The sequence below is a fragment of the Heterodontus francisci genome, chromosome 22 (genome assembly GCF_036365525.1).
Source record: "Heterodontus francisci isolate sHetFra1 chromosome 22, sHetFra1.hap1, whole genome shotgun sequence".
Lineage (NCBI taxonomy): Eukaryota > Metazoa > Chordata > Chondrichthyes > Heterodontiformes > Heterodontidae > Heterodontus > Heterodontus francisci.
Genome location: NC_090392.1, coordinates 10,951,024 through 10,971,955, shown reverse-complemented (window position 1 = coordinate 10,971,955; position 20,932 = coordinate 10,951,024).

The window sequence follows — 20,932 nt, the reverse complement described above, 5'->3', positions numbered from 1 at the left end:
GTGTCTGTGTTACTGGGTAACAGTGTCTGTCTTTGTTACTTGGTGTAAGTGTGTGTCTGTGTTACTGGGTATCAGTGTAGGTCTTTGTTACCTGGTGTCAGTGTATGTCTGTGTTACTTTGTGTCAGTGTGTGTCTGTGTTACTGGGTATCAGTGTATGTCTTTGTGACTTGGTATCAGTGTATGTCTTTGTTACTGGGTGTCAGTGTGTGTCTTTGTGACTTGGTGTCAGTATAAGCCTTTGTTACTTGGTGCAAGTGTGTGTTTGTGTTACTGGGTATCAGTGTATGTCTTTGTTACATGGTGTCAGTGAATGTCTGTGTTACTTGGTGTAAGTGTGTGTCTGTGTTACTGGGTGTCAGTGCATGTCTTTGTTACTTGGTGTCAGTGCATATCTGTGTTACTTGGTGTAAGTGTGTGTCTGTGTTACTGGGTATCAGTGTCTGTCTTTGTTACTTGGTGTAAGTGTGTGTCTGTGTTACTGGGTATCATTGTATGTCTTTGTTACCTGGTGTCAGTGTATGTCTGTGTTACTTTGTGTAAGTGTGTGTCTGTGTTACTGGGTATCAGTGTATGTCTTTGTGACTTGGTATCAGTGTATGTCTTTGTTACTGGGTATCAGTGTGTGTCTTTGTGACTTGGTGTCAGTGTATGTCTTTGTTACTTGGTGTCAGTGTATGTCTGTGTTACTTGGTGTCAGTGTATGTCTTTGTTACTTGGTGTAAGTGTGTGTCTGAGTTACTTGGTGTAAGTTTGTGTCAGTGTTCCTGGGTATCAGTGTATGTCTTTGTTACTTGGTGTCAGTGTATGTCTGTGTTACTTGGTGTAAGTGTGTGTCTGTGTTACTGGGTGTCAGTGTATGTCTTTGCTACTGGGTGTCAGTGTGTGTCTTTGTGACTTGGTGTCAATGTATGTCATTGTTACTTGGTGTAAGTGTGTGTCTGTGTTACTGGGTATCAGTGTATGTCTTTGTTACTTGGTGTCAGTGCATGTCAAAATACTTGGTGTAAGTGTATGTCTTAGTTAGTCGGTGTAATTTTGTGTCTTTGTTACTTGGTGTAAGTGTATGTCTTTGTAACTTGGTGTCAGTGTATGTCTTTGTTACTTGGTGTCATTGTATGTCTTTGTTACTTGGTGTCAGTTTGTCTCTGTGTTACTGGGTATCAGTGCATGTCTTTGTGACTTGGTATCAGTGTATGTCTTTGTTGCTGGGTGTCAGTGTGTGTCTGTGTTAATGGGTATCAGTGTATGTCTTTGTGACTTGGTATCAGTGTAAGTCTTTGTTACTTGGTGTAAGTGTGTGCCTGTGTTACTGGGTATCAGTGTATGTCTTTGTTACATGGTGTCAGTGTATGTCTGTGTTACTTGGTGTAAGTGTGTGTCTGTGTTACTGGGTGTCAGTGCATGTCTTTGTTACTTGGTGTCAGTGTTTATCTGTGTTACTTGGTGTAAGTGTGTGTCTTCGTTACTTGGTGTACTTGTATGTCTTTGTTACTTGGTGTCAGTGTATGTCTGTGTTACTTGGTGTCAGTGTATGTCTTTGTTACTTGGTGTAAGTGTGTGTCTTTGTTACTTGGTGTAAGTGTGTGTCTGTGTTCCTGGGTATCAGTATATGTCTTTGTTACTTGATGTCAGTGTATGTCTGTGTTACTTGGTGTAATTGTGTGTCTGTGTTAATAGGTATCAGTGTATGTCTTTGTTACTTGGTGTCAGTGTATGTCTGTGTCTCTTGGTGTAAGTGTGTGTCTGTGTTACTGGGTGTCAGTGTGTGTCTGTGTTACTTGGTGTATGTGTGTTTCTTTGTTACTTGGTGTCCGTGTGTGTCTGTGTTACTGGGTGTCAGTGTATGTCTTTGTTACTGGGTGTCAGTGTATGTCTTTGTTACTTGGTGCAAGTGTGTGTCTGTGTTACTGGGTATCAGTGTCTGTCTTTGTTACTTGGTGTAAGTGTGTGTCTGTGTTAATGGGTATCAGTGTATGTCTTTGTTACCTGGTGTCAGTGTATGTCTGTTTTACTTTGTGTAAGTGTGTGTCTGTGTTACTGGGTATCAGTGTATGTCTTTGTGACTTGGTGTCAGTGTATGTCTTTGTTACTGGGTGTCAGTGTGTGTCTTTGTGACTTGTTGTCAGTGTATGTCTTTGTTACTTGGTGTAAGTGTGTGTCTTTGTTACTGGGTGTCAGTGTATGTCTTTGTTGATTGGTGTAACTGTGTCTCTGTGTTACAGGGTATCAGTGTCTGTCTTTGTTACTTGGTGTAAGTGTGTGTCTTGGTTACTTGGTGTCAGTGTATGTCTGTGTTAGTTGGTGTAAGTGTGTGTCTGTGTTGCTGGGTATCAGTGTATGTCTTTGTTACTTGGTGTCAGTGTATGTCTGTGTTACTTCGGGAAAGTGTGCGTCTGTGTTACTGGGTATCAGTGCATGTCTGTGTTACTTGGTGTAAGTGTATGTCTTTGTTACTTGGTGTAAGTGTGTGTCTTTGTTACTTGGTGTAATTGTATGTCTTTGTTACTTGGTGTCAGTGTATGTCTGTGTTACTGGGTATCAGTGTATGTCTTTGTTACCTGGTGTCAGTGTATGTCTGTGTTACTTTGTGTAAGTGTGTGTCTGTGTTACTGGGCATCAGTGTATGTCTTTGTTACTTGGTGTAAGTGTGTGTCTGTGTTACTGGGTATCAATGTATGTCTTTGTTACTTGGTGTCAGTGTATGTCAAAATACTTGGTGTAAGCGTATGTCTTTGTTACTTGGTGTAATTTTCTGTCTTTGTTACTTGGTGTAAGTGTATGTCTTTGTAACTTGGTGTCAGTGTATGTCTTTGTTACTTGGTGTCATTGTATGTCTTTGTTACTTGGTGTCAGTGCGTGTCTGTGTTACTGTGTATCAGTGTATGTCTTTGTGACTTGGTATCAGTGTATGTCTTTGTTACTGGGTGTCAGTGTGTGTCTGTGTTACTGGGTATCAGTGTATGTCTTTGTGACTTGGTATCAGTGTATGTCTTTGTTACTGGGTGTCTGTGTGTGTCTGTGTTGCTGGGTATCAGTGTATGTCGTTATGACTTGGTATCAGTGTATGTCTTTGTTACTGGGTGTCAGTGTGTGTCTGTGTTTCTGGGTATCAGTGTATGTCTTTGCGACTTGGTGTCAGTGTATGTCTTTGTTACTGGGTGTCAGTGTGTGTCTTTGTGACTTGGTGTCAGTGTATGTCTGTGTTACTTGGTGTAAGTGTGTGTCTGTGTTACTGGGTATCAGTGTATGTCTTTGTTACTTGTTGTCAGTGTATGTCTGTGTTACTTGGTGTAAGTGTGTGTCTGTGTTGCTGGGTATCAGTGTATGTCTTTGTTACTTCGGGAAAGTGTGCGTCTGTGTTACTGGGTATCAGTGCATGTCTGTGTTATTGGGTATCAGTGCATGTCTTTGTTACTTGGTGTAATTGTATGTCTTTGTTACTTGGTGTAATTGTATGTCTTTGTTACTTGGTGTCAGTGTATGTCTGTGTTACTGGGTATCAGTGTATGTCTTTGTTACCTGGTATCAGTGTATGTCTGTGTTACCTTGTGTAAGTGTGTGTCTGTGTTACTGGGCATCAGTGTATGTCTTTGTGACTTGGTATCAGTGTATGTCTTTGCTACTGGGTGTCAGTGTGTGTCTTTGTGACTTGGTGTCAATGTATGTCTTTGTTACTTGGTGTAAGTGTGTGTCTGTGTTACTGGGTATCAATGTATGTCTTTGTTACTTGGTGTCAGTGTATGTCAAAATACTTGGTGTAAGCGTATGTCTTTGTTACTTGGTGTAATTTTCTGTCTTTGTTACTTGGTGTAAGTGTATGTCTTTGTAACTTGGTGTCAGTGTATGTCTTTGTTATTTGGTGTCATTGTATGTCTTTGTTACTTGGTGTCAGTGCGTGTCTGTGTTACTGTGTATCAGTGTATGTCTTTGTGACTTGGTATCAGTGTATGTCTTTGTTACTGGGTGTCAGTGTGTGTCTGTGTTACTTGGTGGAAGTGTATGTCTTTGTTACTTGGTGTAAGTGTGTGTCTGTGTTACTTGGTGTAAGTGTGTGTCTGTGTTCCTGGGTATCAGTGTATGTCTTTGTTACTTGGTGGAAGTGTATGTCTTTGTTACTTGGTGTCAGTGTATGTCTGTGTTAGTTGGTGTCAGTGTGTGTCTGTGTTACTGGGTATCAGTGTATGTCTTTGTTACTTGGTGTTACTGTATGTCTGTGTTACTTGGTGTCAGTGTATGTCTTTGTTACTTGGTGTAAGTGTGTGTCTGTGTTACTGGGTATCAGTGTATGTCTTTGTGACTTGGTATCAGTGTATGTCTTTGTTACTGGGTGTCTGTGTGTGTCTGTGTTGCAGGGTATCAGTGTATGTCGTTATGACTTGGTATCAGTGTATGTCTTTGTTACTGGGTGTCAGTGTGTGTCTGTGTTTCTGGGTATCAGTGTATGTCTTTGCGACTTGGTGTCAGTGTATGTCTTTGTTACTGGGTGTCAGTGTGTGTCTTTGTGACTTGGTGTCAGTGTATGTCTGTGTTACTTGGTGTAAGTGTGTGTCAGTGTTACTGGGTATCAGTGTATGTCTTTGTTACTTGTTGTCAGTGTATGTCTGTGTTACTTGGTGTAAGTGTGTGTCTGTGTTACTGGGTGTCAGTGTGTGTCTGTGTTACTTGGTGTAAGTCTGTGTCTTTGTTCTTGGTGTCCGTGTGTGTCTGTGTTACTGGGTTTCAGTGCATGTCTTTGTTACTGGGTGTCAGTGTATGTCTTTGTTACTTGGTGTAAGTGTGTGTCTGTGTTACTTGGTGCAAGTGTGTGTCTGTGTTACTGTGTATCAGTGTATGTCTTTGTTACTTGTTGTCAGTGTGTCTCTGTGTTACTTGGTGTAAGTGTGTTTCTTTGTTACTTGGTGTCCGTGTGTGTCTGTGTTACTTGGTGTAAGTGTGTTTCTTTGTTACTTGGTGTCCGTGTGTGTCTGTGTTACTGGGTGTCAGTGTATGTCTTTGTTACTGGGTGTCAGTGTATGTCTTTGTTACTTGGTGCAAGTGTGTGTCTGTGTTACTGGGTATCAGTGTCTGTCTTTGTTACTTGGTGTAAGTGTGTGTCTGTGTTACTGGGTATCAGTGTATGTCTTTGTTACCTGGTGTCAGTGTATGTCTGTATTACTTTGTGTAAGTGTGTGTCTGTGTTACTGGGTATCAGTGTATGTCTTTGTGACTTGGTATCAGTGTATGTCTTTGTTACTGGGTTTCAGTGTGCGTCTTTGTGACTTGGTGTCAGTGTATGTCTTTTTTACTTGGTGTAAGTGTGTGTCTGTGTTACTGGGTATCAGTGTATGTCTTTGTTAATTGGTGTCAGTGTATGTCAAAATACTTGGTGGAAGTGTATGTCTTTGTTACTTGGTGTAATTGTCTGTCTTTGTTACTTGGTGTAAGTGTATGTCTTTGTAACTTGGTGTCAGTGTATGTCTTTGTTACTTGGTGTCAGTGTATGTCTGTGTTACTTGGTGTCTGTGTATGTCTTTGTTGCTTGGTGTCAGTGTATGTCTTTGTTACTGGGTGTCAGTGTATGTCTTTGTTACTTGGTGCAAGTGTGTGTCTGTGTTACAGGGTATCAGTGTCTGTCTTTGTTACTTGGTGTAAGTGTGTGTCTGTGTTACTGGGTATCAGTGTATGTCTTTGTAACCTGGTGTCAGTGTATGTCTGTATTACTTTGTGTAAGTGTGTGTCTGTGTTACTGGGTATCAGTGTATGTCTTTGTGACTTGGTATCAGTGTATGTCTTTGTTACTGGGTTTCAGTGTGTGTCTTTGTGACTTGGTGTCAGTGTATGTCTTTTTTACTTGGTGGAAGTGTGTGTCTGTGTTACTGGGTATCAGTGTATGTCTTTGTTAATTGGTGTCAGTGTATGTCAAAATACTTGGTGGAAGTGTATGTCTTTGTTACTTGGTGTAATTGTCAGTCTTTGTTACTTGGTGTAAGTGTATGTCTTTGTAACTTGGTGTCAGTGTATGTCTTTGTTACTTGGTGTCAGTGTATGTCTGTGTTACTTGGTGTAAGTGTGTGTCTTTGTTACTTGGTGTAAGTGTATGTCTTTGTTACTTGGTGTCTGTGTATGTCTTTGTTGCTTGGTGTCAGTGTGTGTCTGTGTTACTGGGTATCAGTGTATGTCTTTGTGACTTGGTATCAGTGTATGTCTTTGTTACTGGGTGTCAGTGTGTGTCTGTGTTACTGGGTATCAGTGTATGTCTTTGTGACTTGGTATCAGAGTATGTCTTTGTTACTGGGTGTCAGTGCGTGTCTGTGTTACTGGGTATCAGTGTATGTCGTTGTGACTTGGTATCAGTGTATGTCTTTGTTACTGGGTGTCAGTGTGTGTTTGTTTGTGTTACTGGTTGTCAGTGTATGTCTTTGTTACTTGGTGTAAGTGTGTGTCTGTGTTACTGGGTATCAGTGTCTGTCAGTGTTATTTCGTGTAAGTGTGTGTCTTTGTTACTTGGTGTAATTGTATGTCTTTGTTACTTGGTGTCAGTGTATGTCTTTGTTACTGGGTGTCAGTGTGTGACTGTGTTACTTGGTGTCAGTGTATGTCTTTGTTACTGTTTATTCGTGTTTCTCTGTGTTACTGGGTGTCAGTGTGTGTCTGTTTGTGTTACTGGGTGTCAGTGTATGTCTTTGTTACTTGCTGTAATTGTGTGTCTGTGTTACTGGGTATCAGTGTCTGTCTTTGTTACTTTGTGTAAGAGTGTGTCTTTGTTACTTGGTGTAATTGTATGCCTCTGTTACTTGGTGTCAGTGTATGTCTGTGTTACTTGGTGGAAGTGTATGTCTTTGTTACTTGGTGTAAGTGTGTGTCTGTGTTACTTGGTGTAAGTGTGTGTCTGTGTTCCTGGGTATCAGTGTATGTCTTTGTTACTTGGTGGAAGTGTATGTCTTTGTTACTTGGTGTCAGTGTATGTCTGTGTTAGTTGGTGTCAGTGTGTGTCTGTGTTACTGGGTATCAGTGTATGTCTTTGTTACTTGGTGTTACTGTATGTCTGTGTTACTTGGTGTCAGTGTATGTCTTTGTTAATTGGTGTCAGTGTATGTCAAAATACTTGGTGGAAGTGTATGTCTTTGTTACTTGGTGTAATTGTCAGTCTTTGTTACTTGGTGTAAGTGTATGTCTTTGTAACTTGGTGTCAGTGTATGTCTTTGTTACTTGGTGTCAGTGTATGTCTGTGTTACTTGGTGTAAGTGTGTGTCTTTGTTACTTGGTGTAAGTGTATGTCTTTGTTACTTGGTGTCTGTGTATGTCTTTGTTGCTTGGTGTCAGTGTGTGTCTGTGTTACTGGGTATCAGTGTATGTCTTTGTGACTTGGTATCAGTGTATGTCTTTGTTACTGGGTGTCAGTGTGTGTCTGTGTTACTGGGTATCAGTGTATGTCTTTGTGACTTGGTATCAGAGTATGTCTTTGTTACTGGGTGTCAGTGCGTGTCTGTGTTACTGGGTATCAGTGTATGTCGTTGTGACTTGGTAACAGTGTATGTCTTTGTTACTGGGTGTCAGTGTGTGTTTGTTTGTGTTACTGGGTGTCAGTGTATGTCTTTGTTACTTGGTGTAAGTGTGTGTCTGTGTTACTGGGTATCAGTGTCTGTCAGTGTTATTTCGTGTAAGTGTGTGTCTTTGTTACTTGGTGTAATTGTATGTCTTTGTTACTTGGTGTCAGTGTATGTCTTTGTTACTGGGTGTCAGTGTGTGACTGTGTTACTTGGTGTCAGTGTATGTCTTTGTTACTGTTTATTCGTGTTTCTCTGTGTTACTGGGTGTCAGTGTGTGTCTGTTTGTGTTACTGGGTGTCAGTGTATGTCTTTGTTACTTGCTGTAATTGTGTGTCTGTGTTACTGGGTATCAGTGTCTGTCTTTGTTACTTTGTGTAAGAGTGTGTCTTTGTTACTTGGTGTAATTGTATGCCTCTGTTACTTGGTGTCAGTGTATGTCTGTGTTACTTGGTGGAAGTGTATGTCTTTGTTACTTGGTGTAAGTGTGTGTCTGTGTTACTTGGTGTAAGTGTGTGTCTGTGTTCCTGGGTATCAGTGTATGTCTTTGTTACTTGGTGGAAGTGTATGTCTTTGTTACTTGGTGTCAGTGTATGTCTGTGTTAGTTGGTGTCAGTGTGTGTCTGTGTTACTGGGTATCAGTGTATGTCTTTGTTACTTGGTGTTACTGTATGTCTGTGTTACTTGGTGTCAGTGTATGTCTTTGTTACTTGGTGTAAGTGTGTGTCTGTGTTACTGGGTATCCGTGTATGTCTTTGTGACTTGGTGTCAGTGTATGTCTGTGTTACTTGGTGTAAGTGTGTGTCTGTGTTTCTGGGTATCAGTGTATGTCTTTGTTACTTGGTGTCAGTGTATGTCTGTGTTGCTTGGTGTAAGTGTGTGTCTGTGTTCCTGGGTGTCAGTGTGTGTCTGTTTTACTTGGTGTAAGTGTGTTTCTTTGTTACTTGGTGTCCGTGTGTGTCTGTGTTACTGGATGTCAGTGTATGTCTTTGTTACTGGGTGTCAGTGTATGTCTTTGTTACTTGGTGCAAGTGTGTGTCTGTGTTACTGGGTATCAGTGTCTGTCTTTGTTACTTGGTGTAAGTGTGTGTCTGTGTTACTGGGTATCAGTGTATGTCTTTGTTAATTGGTGTCAGTGTATGTCAAAATACTTGGTGGAAGTGTATGTCTTTGTTACTTGGTGTAATTGTCTGTCTTTGTTACTTGGTGTAAGTGTATGTCTGTAACTTGGTGTCAGTGTATGTCTTTGTTACTTGGTGTCAGTGTATGTCTGTGTTACTTGGTGTAAGTGTGTGTCTTTGTTACTTGGTGTAAGTGTATGTCTTTGTTACTTGGTGTCTGTGTATGTCTTTGTTGCTTGGTGTCAGTGTGTGTCTGTGTTACTGGGTATCAGTGTATGTCTTTGTGACTTGGTATCAGTGTATGTCTTTGTTACTGGGTGTCAGTGTGTGTCTGTGTTACTGGGTATCAGTGTATGTCTTTGTGACTTGGTATCAGTGTATGTCTTTGTTACTGGGTGTCAGTGCGTGTCTGTGTTACTGGGTATCAGTGTATGTCGTTGTGACTTGGTATCAGTGTATGTCTTTGTTACTGGGTGTCAGTGTGTGTTTGTTTGTGTTACTGGGTGTCAGTGTATGTCTTTGTTACTTGGTGTAAGTGTGTGTCTGTGTTACTGGGTATCAGTGTCTGTCAGTGTTATTTCGTGTAAGTGTGTGTCTTTGTTACTTGGTGTAATTGTATGTCTTTGTTACTTGGTGTCAGTGTATGTCTTTGTTACTGGGTGTCAGTGTGTGACTGTGTTACTTGGTGTCAGTGTATGTCTTTGTTACTGTTTATTCGTGTTTCTCTGTGTTACTGGGTGTCAGTGTGTGTCTGTTTGTGTTACTGGGTGTCAGTGTATGTCTTTGTTACTTGCTGTAATTGTGCGTCTGTGTTACTGGGTATCAGTGTCTGTCTTTGTTACTTTGTGTAAGAGTGTGTCTTTGTTACTTGGTGTAATTGTATGCCTCTGTTACTTGGTGTCAGTGTATGTCTGTGTTACTTGGTGGAAGTGTATGTCTTTGTTACTTGGTGTAAGTGTGTGTCTGTGTTACTTGGTGTAAGTGTGTGTCTGTGTTCCTGGGTATCAGTGTATGTCTTTGTTACTTGGTGGAAGTGTATGTCTTTGTTACTTGGTGTCAGTGTATGTCTGTGTTAGTTGGTGTCAGTGTGTGTCTGTGTTACTGGGTATCAGTGTATGTCTTTGTTACTTGGTGTTACTGTATGTCTGTGTTACTTGGTGTCAGTGTATGTCTTTGTTACTTGGTGTAAGTGTGTGTCTGTGTTACTGGGTATCAGTGTATGTCTTTGTGACTTGGTATCAGTGTATGTCTTTGTTACTGGGTGTCTGTGTGTGTCTGTGTTGCTGGGTATCAGTGTATGTCGTTATGACTTGGTATCAGTGTATGTCTTTGTTACTGGGTGTCAGTGTGTGTCTGTGTTTCTGGGTATCAGTGTATGTCTTTGCGACTTGGTGTCAGTGTATGTCTTTGTTACTGGGTGTCAGTGTGTGTCTTTGTGACTTGGTGTCAGTGTATGTCTGTGTTACTTGGTGTAAGTGTGTGTCTGTGTTACTGGGTATCAGTGTATGTCTTTGTTACTTGTTGTCAGTGTATGTCTGTGTTACTTGGTGTAAGTGTGTGTCTGTGTTACTGGGTGTCAGTGTGTGTCTGTGTTACTTGGTGTAAGTCTGTGTCTTTGTTCTTGGTGTCCGTGTGTGTCTGTGTTACTGGGTTTCAGTGCATGTCTTTGTTACTGGGTGTCAGTGTATGTCTTTGTTACTTGGTGTAAGTGTGTGTCTGTGTTACTTGGTGCAAGTGTGTGTCTGTGTTCCTGGGTATCAGTGTATGTCTTTGTTACTTGTTGTCAGTGTGTCTCTGTGTTACTTGGTGTAAGTGTGTTTCTTTGTTACTTGGTGTCCGTGTGTGTCTGTGTTACTTGGTGTAAGTGTGTTTCTTTGTTACTTGGTGTCCGTGTGTGTCTGTGTTACTGGGTGTTTAGTGTATGTCTTTGTTACTGGGTGTCAGTGTATGTCTTTGTTACTTGGTGCAAGTGTGTGTCTGTGTTACTGGGTATCAGTGTCTGTCTTTGTTACTTGGTGTAAGTGTGTGTCTGTGTTACTGGGTATCAGTGTATGTCTTTGTTACCTGGTGTCAGTGTATGTCTGTATTACTTTGTGTAAGTGTGTGTCTGTGTTACTGGGTATCAGTGTATGTCTTTGTGACTTGGTATCAGTGTATGTCTTTGTTACTGGGTTTCAGTGTGCGTCTTTGTGACTTGGTGTCAGTGTATGTCTTTTTGACTTGGTGTAAGTGTGTGTCTGTGTTACTGGGTATCAGTGTATGTCTTTGTTAATTGGTGTCAGTGTATGTCAAAATACTTGGTGGAAGTGTATGTCTTTGTTACTTGGTGTAATTGTCTGTCTTTGTTACTTGGTGTAAGTGTATGTCTTTGTAACTTGGTGTCAGTGTATGTCTTTGTTACTTGGTGTCAGTGTATGTCTGTGTTACTTGGTGTCTGTGTATGTCTTTGTTGCTTGGTGTCAGTGTATGTCTTTGTTACTGGGTGTCAGTGTATGTCTTTGTTACTTGGTGCAAGTGTGTGTCTGTGTTACTGGGTATCAGTGTCTGTCTTTGTTACTTGGTGTAAGTGTGTGTCTGTGTTACTGGGTATCAGTGTATGTCTTTGTTACCTGGTGTCAGTGTATGTCTGTATTACTTTGTGTAAGTGTGTGTCTGTGTTACTGGGTATCAGTGTATGTCTTTGTGACTTGGTATCAGTGTATGTCTTTGTTACTGGGTTTCAGTGTGTGTCTTTGTGACTTGGTGTCAGTGTATGTCTTTTTTACTTGGTGGAAGTGTCTGTCTGTGTTACTGGGTATCAGTGTATGTCTTTGTTAATTGGTGTCAGTGTATGTCAAAATACTTGGTGGAAGTGTATGTCTTTGTTACTTGGTGTAATTGTCAGTCTTTGTTACTTGGTGTAAGTGTATGTCTTTGTAACTTGGTGTCAGTGTATGTCTTTGTTACTTGGTGTCAGTGTATGTCTGTGTTACTTGGTGTAAGTGTGTGTCTTTGTTACTTGGTGTAAGTGTATGTCTTTGTTACTTGGTGTCTGTGTATGTCTTTGTTGCTTGGTGTCATTGTGTGTCTGTGTTACTGGGTATCAGTGTATGTCTTTGTGACTTGGTATCAGTGTATGTCTTTGTTACTGGGTGTCAGTGTGTGTCTGTGTTACTGGGTATCAGTGTATGTCTTTGTGACTTGGTAACAGAGTATGTCTTTGTTACTGGGTGTCAGTGCGTGTCTGTGTTACTGGGTATCAGTGTCTGTCTTTGTTACTTGGTGTAAGTGTGTGTCTGTGTTACTGGGTATCAGTGTATGTCTTTGTTACCTGGTGTCAGTGTATGTCTGTATTACTTTGTGTAAGTGTGTGTCTGTGTTACTGGGTATCAGTGTATGTCTTTGTGACTTGGTATCAGTGTATGTCTTTGTTACTGGGTTTCAGTGTGTGTCTTTGTGACTTGGTGTCAGTGTATGTCTTTTTTACTTGGTGTAAGTGTGTGTCTGTGTTACTGGGTATCAGTGTATGTCTTTGTTAATTGGTGTCAGTGTATGTCAAAATACTTGGTGGAAGTGTATGTCTTTGTTACTTGGTGTAATTGTCTGTCTTTGTTACTTGGTGTAAGTGTATGTCTTTGTAACTTGGTGTCAGTGTATGTCTTTGTTACTTGGTGTCAGTGTATGTCTGTGTTACTTGGTGTAAGTGTGTGTCTTTGTTACTTGGTGTAAGTGTATGTCTTTGTTACTTGGTGTCTGTGTATGTCTTTGTTGCTTGGTGTCAGTGTGTGTCTGTGTTACTGGGTATCAGTGTATGTCTTTGTGACTTGGTATCAGTGTATGTCTTTGTTACTGGGTGTCAGTGTGTGTCTGTGTTACTGGGTATCAGTGTATGTCTTTGTGACTTGGTATCAGTGTATGTCTTTGTTACTGGGTGTCAGTGCGTGTCTGTGTTACTGGGTATCAGTGTATGTCGTTGTGACTTGGTATCAGTGTATGTCTTTGTTACTGGGTGTCAGTGTGTGTTTGTTTGTGTTACTGGGTGTCAGTGTATGTCTTTGTTACTTGGTGTAAGTGTGTGTCTGTGTTACTGGGTATCAGTGTCTGTCAGTGTTATTTCGTGTAAGTGTGTGTCTTTGTTACTTGGTGTAATTGTATGTCTTTGTTACTTGGTGTCAGTGTATGTCTTTGTTACTGGGTGTCAGTGTGTGACTGTGTTACTTGGTGTCAGTGTATGTCTTTGTTACTGTTTATTCGTGTTTCTCTGTGTTACTGGGTGTCAGTGTGTGTCTGTTTGTGTTACTGGGTGTCAGTGCATGTCTTTGTTACTTGCTGTAATTGTGTGTCTGTGTTACTGGGTATCAGTGTCTGTCTTTGTTACTTTGTGTAAGAGTGTGTCTTTGTTACTTGGTGTAATTGTATGCCTCTGTTACTTGGTGTCAGTGTATGTCTGTGTCACTTGGTGGAAGTGTATGTCTTTGTTACTTGGTGTAAGTGTGTGTCTGTGTTACTTGGTGTAAGTGTGTGTCTGTGTTCCTGGGTATCAGTGTATGTCTTTGTTACTTGGTGGAAGTGTATGTCTTTGTTACTTGGTGTCAGTGTATGTCTGTGTTAGTTGGTGTCAGTGTGTGTCTGTGTTACTGGGTATCAGTGTATGTCTTTGTTACTTGGTGTTACTGTATGTCTGTGTTACTTGGTGTCAGTGTATGTCTTTGTTACTTGGTGTAAGTGTGTGTCTGTGTTACTGGGTATCCGTGTATGTCTTTGTGACTTGGTGTCAGTGTATGTCTGTGTTACTTGGTGTAAGTGTGTGTCTGTGTTTCTGGGTATCAGTGTATGTCTTTGTTACTTGGTGTCAGTGTATGTCTGTGTTGCTTGGTGTAAGTGTGTGTCTGTGTTCCTGGGTGTCAGTGTGTGTCTGTTTTACTTGGTGTAAGTGTGTTTCTTTGTTACTTGGTGTCCGTGTGTGTCTGTGTTACTGGATGTCAGTGTATGTCTTTGTTACTGGGTGTCAATGTATGTCTTTGTTACTTGGTGCAAGTGTGTGTCTGTGTTACTGGGTATCAGTGTCTGTCTTTGTTACTTGGTGTAAGTGTGTGTCTGTGTTACTGGGTATCAGTGTATGTCTTTGTTACCTGGTGTCAGTGTATGTCTGTGTTACTTTGTGTAAGTGTGTGTCTGTGTTACTGGGTATCAGTGTATGTCTTTCTAACTTGGTATCAGTGTATGTCTTTGTTACTGGGTGTCAGTGTGTGTCTTTGTGACTTGGTGTCAGTGTAAGTCGTTGTTACTTGGTGTAAGTGTGTGTCTGTGTTACTGGGTATCAGTGTATGTCTTTGTTACATGGTGTCAGTGTATGTCTGTGTTACTGGGTGTCAGTGTGTGTCTGTGTTACTGGGTATCAATGTATGTCGTTGTGACTTGGTATCAGTGTATGTCTTTGTTACTGGGTGTCAGTGTGTGTCTGTGTTCCTGGGTATCAGTGTATGACTTTGCGACTTGGTGTCAGTGTATGTCTTTGTTACTGGGTGTCAGTGTGTGTCTTTGTGACTTGGTGTCAGTGTAAGTCTTTGTTACTTGGTGTAATTGTGTGTCTGTGTTACTGGGTATCAGTGTATGTCTTTGTGACTTGGTATCAGTGTATGTCTTTGTTACTGGGTGTCAGTGTGTGTCTGTGTTACTGGGTATCAGTGTATGTCGTTGTGACTTGGTATCAGTGTATGTCTTTGTTACTGGGTGTCAGGGTGTGTCTGTGTTCCTGGGTATCAGTGTATGTCTTTGCGACTTGGTGTCAGTGTATGTCTTTGTTACTGGGTGTCAGTGTGTGTCCTTGTGACTTGGTGTCAGTGTATGTCTGTGTTACTTGGTGTAAGTGTGTGTCTGTGTTACTGGGTATCAGTGTATGTCTTTGTTACTTGGTGTCAGTGTATGTCTGTGTTACTTGGTGTAAGTGTGTGTCTTTGTTACTGGGTGTCAGTGTGTGTCTGTGTTACTTGGTGTAAGTCTGTGTCTTTGTTACTTGGTGTCCGTGTGTGTCTGTGTTACTTGGTGTCAGTGTATGTCTTTGTTACTGGGTGTCAGTGTATGTCTTTGTTACTTGGTGTAAGTGTGTGTCTGTGTTACTGGGTGTCAGTGTATGTCTGTGTTACTGTTTATTAGTGTTTCTCTGTGTTACTGGGTGTCAGTGTGTGTTTGTTTGTGTTACTGGGTGTCAGTGTATGTCTTTGTTACTTGGTGTAAGTGTGTGTCTGTGTTACTGGGTATCAGTGTCTGTCAGTGTTATTTCGTGTAAGTGTGTGTCTTTGTTGCTTGGTGTAATTGTATGTCTTTGTTACTTGGTGTCAGTGTATGTATTTGTTACTGGGTGTCAGTGTGTGACTGTGTTACTTGGTGTCAGTGTATGTCTTTGTTACTGTTTATTCGTGTTTCTCTGTGTTACTGGGTGTCAGTGTGTGTTTGTTTGTGTTACTGGGTGTCAGTGTATGTCTTTGTTACTTGGTGTAAGTGTGTGTCTGTGTTACTGTGTATCAGTGTCTGTCAGTGTTATTTCGTGTAAGTGTGTGTCTTTGTTACTTGGTGTAATTGTATGTCTTTGTTACTTGGTGTCAGTGTATGTCTTTGTTACTGGGTGTCAGTGTGTGACTGTGTTACCTGGTGTCAGTGTATGTCTTTGTTACTGTTTATTAGTGTTTCTCTGTGTTACTGGGTTTCAGTGTGTGTTTGTTTGTGTTACTGGGTGTCAGTGTATGTCTTTGTTACTTGGTGTAATTGTGTGTCTGTGTTACTGGGTATCAGTGTCTGTCTTTGTTGCTTGGTGTAAGTGTGTGTCTTTGTTACTTGGTGTCAGTGTATGCCTTTGTTACTTGGTGCAGTGTATGTCTGTGTTACTTGGTGGAAGTGTATGTCTTTGTTACTTGGTGTAAGTGTGTGTCTGTGTTACTTGGAGTAAGTGTGTGTCTGTGTTCCTGGGTATCAGTGTATGTCTTTGTTACTTGGTGTCAGTGTATGTCTGTGTTACTTGGTGTCAGTGTATGTCTTTGTTACTTGGTGTAAGTGTGTGTGTGTGTGTTACTGGGTGTCAGTGTATGTCTCTTTTACTGTTTATTAGTGTTTCTCTGTGTTACTGGGTGTCAGTGTGTGTTTGTTTGTGTTACTGGGTATCAGTGTATGTCTTTGTTACTTGGTGTAAGTGTGTGTCTGTGTTGCTGGTATCAGTGTCTGTTAGTGTTATTTCGTGTAATTGTGTGTCTTTGTTACTTGGTGTAATTGTATGTCTTTGTTACTTGGTGTCAGTGTATGTCTTTGTTACTGGGTGTCAGTGTGTGACTGTGTTACTTGGTGTCAGTGTATGTCTTTGTTACTGTTTATTAGTGTTTCTCTGTGTTACTGGGTGTCAGTGTGTGTTTGTTTGTGTTACTGGGTGTCAGTGTATGTCTTTGTTACTTGGTGTAATTGTGTGTCTGTGTTACTGGGTATCAGTGTCTGTCTTTGTTACTTGGTGTCAGTGCGTGTCTTTGTTACTTGGTGGAATTGTATGCCTTTGTTACTTGGTGTCAGTGTATGTCTGTGTTACTTGGTGGAAGTGTATGTCTTTGTTACTTGGTGTAAGTGTGTGTCTGTGTTACTTGGTGTAAGTGTGTGTCTGTGTTCCTGGGTATCAGTGTATGTCGTTGTTACTTGGTGGAAGTGTATGTCTTTGTTACTTGGTGTAAGTGTATGTCTGTGTTAGTTGGTGAAAGTGTGTGTCTGTGTTACTGGGTATCAGTGTATGTCTTTGTTACTTGGTGTCAGTGTATGTCTGTGTTACTTGGTGTCAGTGTATGTCTTTGTTACTTGGTGTAAGTGTGTGTCTGTGTTCCTGGGTATCATTGTATGTCTTTGTTACTTGGTGTCAGTGTATGTCTGTGTTACTTGGTGTAAGTGTGTGTCTGTGTTTCTGGGTATCAGTGTATGTCTTTGTTACTTGGTGTCAGTGTATGTCTGTGTTGCTTGGTGTTAGTGTGTGTCTGTTTTACTTGGTGTAAGTGTGTCTCTTTCTTACTTAGTGTCCGTGTGTGTCTGTGTTACTGGGTGTCAGTGTATGTCTTTGTTACTGGGTGTCAGTGTATGTCTTTGTTACTTGGTGTCAGTGTATGTCTGTGTCTCTTGGTGTAAGTGTGTGTCTGTGTTACTGGGTGTCAGTGTGTGTCTGTGTTACTTGGTGTAAGTGTGTTTCTTTGTTACTTGGTGTCCGTGTGTGTCTGTGTTACTGGGTGTCAGTGTATGTCTTTGTTACTGGGTGTCAGTGTATGTCTTTGTTACTTGGTGCAAGTGTGTGTCTGTGTTACTGGGTATCAGGGTCTGTCTTTGTTACTTGGTGTAAGTGTGTGTCTGTGTTACTGGGTATCAGTGTATGCCTTTGTTACCTGGTGTCAGTGTATGTCTGTGTTACTTTGTGTAAGTGTGTGTCTTTGTTACTGGGTATCAGTGTATGTCTTTGTGACTTGGTATCAGTATATGTCTTTGTTACTGGGTGTCAGTGTGTGTCTTTGTGACTTGGTGTCAGTGTGTGTCTTTGTTACTTGGTGTAAGTGTGTGTCTGTGTTACTGGGTGTCAGTGTATGTCTTTGTTGCTTGGTGTAAGTGTGTGTCTGTGTTACTGGGTATCAGTGTATGTCTTTGTGACTTGGTATCAGTGTATGTCTTTGCAACTGGGTGTCAGTGTGTGTCTTTGTGACTTGGTGTCAGTGTATGTCTTTTTTACTTGGTGTAAGTGTGTGTCTGTGTTACTGGGTATCAGAGTATGTCTTTGTTACTTGGTGTCAGTGTATGTCAAAATACTTGGTGTCAGTGTATGTCTGTGTTGCTTGGTGTTAGTGTGTGTCTGTGTTACTGGGTGTCTGTGTGTGTCTGTTTTACTTGGTGTAAGTGTGTCTCTTTCTTACTTAGTGTCCGTGTGTGTCTGTGTTACTGGGTGTCAGTGTATGTCTTTGTTACTGGGTGTCAGTGTATGTCTTTGTTACTTGGTGCAAGTGTGTGTCTGTGTTACTGGGTATCAGTGTCTGTCTTTGTGACTTGGTGTAAGTGTGTGTCTGTGTTACTGGTTATAAGTGTATGTCTTTGTTAACTGGTGTCAGTGTATGTCTGTGTTGCTTTGTGTAAGTGTGTGTCTGTGTTACTGGGTATCAGTGTATGTCTTTGTGACTTGGTATCAGTGCATGTCTTTGTTACTGGGTGTCAGTGTGTGTCTTTGTGACTTGGTGTCAGTGTAAGTCTTTGTTACATGGTGTAAGTCTGTGTCTGTGTTACTGGGTATCAGTGTATGTCTTTGTTACATGGTGTCAGTGTATGTCTGTGTCACTAGGTGTAAGTGTGTGTCGTTGTTACTGGGTGTCAGTACATGTCTTTGTTACTTGGTGTCAGTGTATATCTGTGTTACTTGTTGTCAGTGTGTGTCTTTGTTACTTGGTGTAATTGTATGTCTTTGTTACTTGGTGTCAGTGTATGTCTGTGTTACTTGGTGTCAGTGTATGTCTTTGTTACTTGGTGTAAGTGTGTGTCTTTGTTACTTGGTGTAAGTGTGTGTCTGTGTTCCTGGGAATCAGTATATGTCTTTGTTACTTGGTGTCAGTGTATGTCTGTGTTACTTGGTGTAAGTGTGTGTCTGTGTTAATAGGTATCAGTGTATGTCTTTGTTACTTGGTGTCAGTGTATGTCTGTGTCTCTTGGTGTAAGTGTGTGTCTGTGTTACTGGTTGTCAGTGTGTGTCTGTGTTACTTGGTGTAAGTGTGTTTCTTTGTTACTTGGTGTCCGTGTGTGTCTGTGTTACTGGGTGTCAGTGTATGTCTTTGTTACTGGGTGTCAGTGTATGTCTTTGTTACTTGGTGCAAGTGTGTGTCTGTGTTACTGGGTATCAGGGTCTGTCTTTGTTACTTGGTGTAAGTGTGTGTCTGTGTTACTGGGTATCAGTGTATGTCTTTGTTACCTGGTGTCAGTGTATGTCTGTGTTACTTTGTGTAAGTGTGTGTCTGTGTTACTGGGTATCAGTGTATGTCTTTGTGACTTGGTATCAGTGTATGTCTTTGTTACTGGGTGTCAGTGTGTGTCTTTGTGACTTGGTGTCAGTGTATGTCTTTGTTACTTGGTGTAAGTGTGTGTCTGTGTTACTGGGTGTCAGTGTATGTCTTTGTTGCTTGGTGTAAGTGTGTGTCTGTGTTACTGGGTATCAGTGTATGTCTTTGTGACTTGGTATCAGTGTATGTCTTTGCAACTGGGTGTCAGTGTGTGTCTTTGTGACTTGGTGTCAGTGTATGTCTTTTTTACTTGGTGTAAGTGTGTGTCTGTGTTACTGGGTATCAGAGTATGTCTTTGTTACTTGGTGTCAGTGTATGTCAAAATACTTGGTGTCAGTGTATGTCTTTGTTACTTGGTGTAATTGTCTGTCTTTGTTACTTGGTGTAATTGTCTGTCTTTGTTACTTGGTGTAAGTGTATGTCTTTGTTACTTGGTGTCAGTGTATGTCTTTGTTACTGGGTGTCAGTGTGTGACTGTGTTACTTGGTGTCAGTGTATGTCTTTGTTACTGTTTATTAGTGTTTCTCTGTGTTACTGGGTGTCAGTGTGTGTTTGTTTGTGTTACTGGGTGTCAGTGTATGTCTTTGTTACTTGGTGTAATTGTGTGTCTGTGTTACTGGGTATCAGTGTCTGTCTTTGTTACTTTGTGTCAGTGTGTGTCTTTGTTACTTTGTGGAATTGTATGCCTTTGTTACTTGGTGTCAGTGTATGTCTGTGTTACTTGGTGGAAGTGTATGTCTTTGTTACTTGGTGTAAGTGTGTGCCTGTGTTACTTGGTGTAAGTGTGTGTCTGTGTTCCTGGGTATCAGTGTATGTCTTTGTTACTTGGTGGAAGTCTATGTCTTTGTTACTTGGTGTCAGTGTATGTCTGTGTTAGTTGGTGTCAGTGTGTGTCTGTGTTACTGGGTATCAGTGTATGTCTTTGTTACTTGGTGTTACTGTATGTCTGTGTTACTTGGTGTCAGTGTATGTCTTTGTTACTTGGTGTAAGTGTGTGTCTGTGTTACTGGGTATCCGTGTATGTCTTTGTGACTTGGTGTCAGTGTATGTCTGTGTTACTTGGTGTAAGTGTGTGTCTGTGTTTCTGGGTATCAGTGTATGTCTTTGTTACTTGGTGTCAGTGTATGTCTGTGTTGCTTGGTGTAAGTGTGTGTCTGTGTTCCTGGGTGTCAGTGTTTGTCTGTTTTACTTGGTGTAAGTGTGTTTCTTTGTTACTTGGTGTCCGTGTGTGTCTGTGTTACTGGATGTCAGTGTATGTCTTTGTTACTGGGTGTCAGTGTATGTCTTTGTTACTTGGTGCAAGTGTGTGTCTGTGTTACTGGGTATCAGTGTCTGTCTTTGTTACTTGGTGTAAGTGTGTGTCTGTGTTACTGGGTATCAGTGTATGTCTTTGTTACCTGGTGTCAGTGTATGTCTGTGTTACTTTGTGTAAGTGTGTGTCTGTGTTACTGGGTATCAGTGTATGTCTTTCTAACTTGGTATCAGTGTATGTCTTTGTTACTGGGTGTCAGTGTGTGTCTTTGTGACTTGGTGTCAGTGTAAGTCGTTGTTACTTGGTGTAAGTGTGTGTCTGTGTTACTGGGTATCAGTGTATGTCTTTGTTACATGGTGTCAGTGTATGTCTGTGTTACTGGGTGTCAGTGTGTGTCTGTGTTACTGGGTATCAGTGTATGTCGTTGTGACTTGGTATCAGTGTATGTCTTTGTTACTGGGTGTCAGTGTGTGTCTGTGTTCCTGGGTATCAGTGTATGACTTTGCGACTTGGTGTCAGTGTATGTCTTTGTTACTGGGTGTCAGTGTGTGTCTTTGTGACTTGGTGTCAGTGTAAGTCTTTGTTACTTGGTGTAATTGTGTGTCTGTGTTACTGGGTATCAGTGTATGTCTTTGTGACTTGGTATCAGTGTATGTCTTTGTTACTGGGTGTCAGTGTGTGTCTGTGTTACTGGGTATCAGTGTATGTCGTTGTGACTTGGTATCAGTGTATGTCTTTGTTACTGGGTGTCAGGGTGTGTCTGTGTTCCTGGGTATCAGTGTATGTCTTTGCGACTTGGTGTCAGTGTATGTCTTTGTTACTGGGTGTCAGTGTGTGTCCTTGTGACTTGGTGTCAGTGTATGTCTGTGTTACTTGGTGTAAGTGTGTGTCTGTGTTACTTGGTATCAGTGTATGTCTTTGTTACTTGGTGTCAGTGTATGTCTGTGTTACTTGGTGTAAGTGTGTGTCTTTGTTACTGGGTGTCAGTGTGTGTCTGTGTTAC